The sequence below is a fragment of the Anopheles aquasalis genome, chromosome 2 (genome assembly GCF_943734665.1).
Source record: "Anopheles aquasalis chromosome 2, idAnoAquaMG_Q_19, whole genome shotgun sequence".
Lineage (NCBI taxonomy): Eukaryota > Metazoa > Arthropoda > Insecta > Diptera > Culicidae > Anopheles > Anopheles aquasalis.
Window position 1 is genome coordinate 29,092,501 of NC_064877.1, and position 5,000 is coordinate 29,097,500.

Here is a 5,000-nt window from a genome sequence, read left to right on the forward strand (position 1 = left end):
CACACATACGCACACAACCACACATACAGAAGTACATGCGATACCATTACCGCAGTCATTCTTGAATCGTGTGCTAGCATGTTAACCTTTCTCTCTCTCTCTCTCTCTTTGCTTCTTTCCCCTCCAATTTTATGCTCGTAACCACACCACAATAATGTTGCGGTTGGCGCTTCCTTCTCGGTTTCTGCCACGCCAAAAAGGTGATCGGGCATCGATTTTGTACGAATATGAAAGGAAGTATGTTACTGATGGGGGTTGCAATGGAACAAATGCTAAGAACGGTGAAATTGGGTTGGTGCGTGCCCACTGCCGGAAGACAATGGCCTTTGCGTTTCTTTTCTTTTTGCATTTTTTGCAAGCACCGCGCAATGAAAATTTAATTCGTGTCGGCGTATTATGCTGATATGGTACACTAACGAATTCGGTCTTTGAACTTAATGTTTTTGGCAACACGTTATTTCGAGCATAATTAGTTTTTCTGATAATCGGTAATGAAATAACTGAACATAAGAAACATGTGCTGAACCTTCATTCATTAAGGTAACATTAGTTTCAGTAAAACATTCATCATTCAAAGCAACCTATCTGGTTGACGATTCATTTAAAGCCCAGTTTATGTGAGGAATGATGTTCATATGAAATACTCGCTTATTATACAAATGTGATGCTATCTTCCAACACCACCGAGGCTTCTCAACGGCGTAGTGTGAGCCATGCACGCGAAGCTGACTGTCGACTGACGAAACAAGGTTGTTCCACCTCAAGATGCTCCTTCTTGGTGGCCACTACCGCTACCGTCAGCTGATTTCTACCAAGCAAGCAACCGTCCGTATGTGAGTATGTGATAATGTAGTCGCTGCGCTGTTGCTGGTTAAAATGTAATGGAAATGTAGCGATCGCGTGCTTACGCCGACATTTTCAAGTGCTCCAAAGTGACCCAACCAGTCGCTTCCCGTCCAAATCGATTTACCTGACGCAAGCACCCGCCCGTAAGCGCCCCCAAAAAGCACCCTCCAGCATAACTAGAAGGAGGTGGTTTTTGGAATAAAATTTGCCCAACTCCGAGCCGGGCCACATGATGATGCACTTTGCCACATGCACTCATTCAAGTGTTTGTACGCAATGGTTGTGAATGTGTGGCGACGGGGGGGGGGGGGGGGGGTGTCGGTGCGAAGCAGTAATTTTCCTACAAATGAGGGGATGCTCGTTATGTGCACTAATTGCAGGTAAGAAATGGCCTCAAATCTCGACAGCTCGCCCATTCGCTGATAGTGCGCTGCTGCCAACTCAATAACCTCTTGACACTTAACTAGGTTCGCGGTGGTCGGTTGGCCTCGTTCGTTCGCCACGCCGCTAATCGACGCTCTTTCGTGCCGCACCAGTACCAAGTGTTTGTGTAGCAATGTGAAGTCTCAAATTTCAACAACAACAGCAGCGGATACTCGACCACACGGCGCACCAGTTATGGCCCGCTTGTAACCGTCCCGGATATGGGACGCAAATGTTGCTGATTTCGCGCCTAACGTTCCAGCTGTTGTTGCCTAACCAAACCAAGCCAGGCTATTGCTCCTTAGCATGCACACCATGGGGCCACGTTCCGGGAGCGTTCGCTGACCGATGGAACCATAACAATTAAGTGGCTGGTGGCTGGTTTGCTCGCACTTGCTCGGCGTCCACGATGTCACCACGATGTGGCTTGATGGCGAAAAAATGAGATTTTTAAATGGAACATTCTATCGTAGCGTCACTTCTGTGCCTTCCACGGACGATAAACATCGAAACCGCTGTTGCTGTTGCTGCTGCTGGTGCTATAAAATGCTAAAGAAGCGAATAAAACATGCCAGATAATTTCGCAAACACAACACGCCCACGGTCCGTTGAGGGTTTTTGCAGAACGATATGAAGAGACGGCTGCCACTATCAACGTGCCGCCGCCACCGCGCAGTTGCTCCCAAATCGTCCATAAGATACCGTTTTCAAGACAGTTTATCGAACGAAGCCCGAAACACGACCAAGGGGCATCATCATATGTGGCACCAGAGCATGTGGAGCACTGGCACGCCTGGCCCGCTTCGAGGCCCACATTTTCCCGGCCGTTGCACCGCTCCGGTTTCACCGCTCACGGGGACTGTTTCCGAAACTCATTAGCAGTAAATTTAATGGCGAGCATATTGATTTCCCAGGTGTGTGTCAGGTTTCGGGAAGGAGAAAAGCCGTGCCGGCCCCCCTCCCTGTAGCCGATGCCGCGGTCCGATGCTCCGGTTAATGGCACATCGATATCCGGTTGGCGGATTCTTTCTTTTTTTTTTCGCCTCCGCCGTGTCGCGGTAGCATGCCGAGCCTCGAAGCCTCGAATCTTTCATTTCGAATAAATTCAAGTGCCTCGCGTGCACCAGAGTCGTGTTGGTGGAATTTCTCACGAAATAACGTTGATAGTGGTGGCTCGATACTCTCGATCTCGATTGCTGTTTCGCGGGTGATGGAACGAAGAAGGCAGCAAGGGGGAGGGGCCTTTGGCAATGTATTTACTAAATGTGAAGCTTACAGCCAGCATCAGCAGCCAGCACCAGCACGATACTGGGCACCGTCGCGTCGTCAAATCATTCGCTTCGCGGGAAGCTTGGGACTTACAATTTGAAGTGATCGTTTTTTCCTTTCAAATCCTTAAGCCGACCATCAGCGGCGGTGGAACCCGAGGCCACGGGAAAAAAAGGTGGGGAATGTTTAACGCACGAAGATCCCACGAGGATCTTGGGTAAATCCTCGGTAGGCCAATCATTGGAAATTTGACGCTTCGAGCGAGCGAGCAAGCTCGAGCTGTCTGCCGAGAGAGAGAGCATCGAGGTGCCCAGCTCGAGGCACCCATCACCCAGAATCGTCCACATAATCGTTCACTTTCTACTTTCATTTCTGGCCACAATCCGGATTCCTAGACCCTCTTTCAACTATGCTGGCGGGAGGGGTAAGACCGTATCCCCCCTCTCCTTAATGCTACCTAATCCGATCGGTCATTTGAGGACGAGCTGGGGCGAATAATGCAAAACCATCCCCTGGCCGGCCGCATCGGTTGGTTGTTCGATGGAAGCCCCTCTTGGCGCTGCGGCGGCTTAGTGATGGAATAGGTTCCGTCTTACTGTTGAGGAATTGACAGAGGAGAGAGAGAGAGAGAGCGCTGGTAGCGGAATGGAGTTAACTTCTATCTAAATTTTGCATCCAACACTGTTGGTCGCAGTTGATTTTCCTGCATTTCGAGATATGGCTGCCAAGCGATATCTTTTTGGGGAAAAAAACTCCACTAAGAGGTGTATCATTCTGTGTGTGCGTATGTGTTTGTGCGAGCTTCCTTATTCTTCGTGTGCGGAGAAAGGCATCGCAAGCGCAGCAGTACGTGCGCCGGGGTTTGGGTGGATTGCGCTCGAAACCGCACAGCACGGTTTGTGGTTCATGCAAAGATTCGATTTCCGGATACATGGCGCATAGGTTCCCCCTTCTTTTCTTCCGCTTTTTTTTCTTGTTCGTCCCCTTTATTGCTGGTGCTTCCAGCTTGCCGGGGAAAACTTACGATGCGATAATCCGAAATTGCTTTCCTGCTGCTGCTCGTTGCTTGCTCACGGCCTAAGACTTCCTCCGGCTCGAAGTATCTTCGACGTGTCGGTTATTGGTTTCGCTGAGCTCATCGGAGAGGGAGGAAGGAGGACGGGTTTTTTTTTTCTTTTGCCGTTCGCGAAGCCATTTTTGTCGTCAGTTTTTGTGTGCCCAGCGCATCGTATCGTGCTGAGTCCATTGAATTGCCAAGCGTTTGTCGACGGTGTGGTTGCTTATGCAAAAGCGAAATGAAATTGTTTTGTCGCATTGACTTGGTGCCGCGGCCTACGGTTTGCTGGTTAATACGGACGTCGAAGCTGAAGATCAAACAATTTGCTTACATTGGCATAGAATAGTGCAGGGAGCTGCCTTCATTCGATTTGATTAATGTGTAAAAAGTGATTAATCTTTTTTCTGATTTCCAGCACAACATGCAATACAAACACTGCCCTCACTACGTCCACCAGTCAAGACCAACGCTTCTATCCTCGCTCAAAGCTTAATGGTTGGCTTCTTCTTCCCCCGTTGGTCTAACGGCTGCCACAAATTTTCAAAACCATATCTGGCTAATCAAATTCCAGCGACAGCGGCGATGGTGGCAGGCAGCGATGGTGGCTTAAAAATCTGTTTTCCTCCATCCACCTCCCGAGCGATAAACTCCAAAACTCATTTTACGCGAACCGCGGCACCCCAACAATGTGCCCAAAAAAAAGCAACGGCAGAAAAAAAGTCCACCGCAAGCAGACCAGCAGAGGGAATGGAAAAGCTGACAGCCAGAAGCAGCCAACCCTTTCCGATTTCGGGCGCGGCACCGAAGCAAAAAAAAAACCAACCCCGAAAGGGAAGCGAGCGAGCGTGGCCGAGGGTATAGGGGTTTGAGTGGTGTCGACCCAAAAGCAGCAGCACCGCGGCACCAGCAGCCAAAGCAACCGAACCACAATCCTAGGGTCTGAAGCCCCAAATGCCCATCAGCCATGTTTTCATTAGCAGAAGTAACCGGGTATGGCTGTGGGTGTCTAGCGTGGCTGTGACGCACGGGACAGACCGACCGACCGACCGGGTGTCAGATTTCAGTGTCGTCGTCGTCGTCATCGTGAAGCAAACGTCCCCTCGGATCCACCGAGCGAGCGGTTGACATTTCTTTGCAAATTCCCGGCCGCAATGGTTTCCACCGGGGGGTTTGTGCTCCTAAATTGATTCTCTCGCTCTCTCTCTCTCTTTAGCTCTGCCTAGCTCTCTTTCTGTTGTTGTGCAAAAATGTTGCCAGAGTTCACCAACAGAATTTCATGGTTCAAGGGAACCATCACAACTCAATGTGGAATCTCGCGCTTTGCAGTGAGTTTTGTGCCACGATAGTGTGCCACACAAATCGAAACTTATCGTAATCTAAATGTTTTATGACGCTTAAAAGTTCC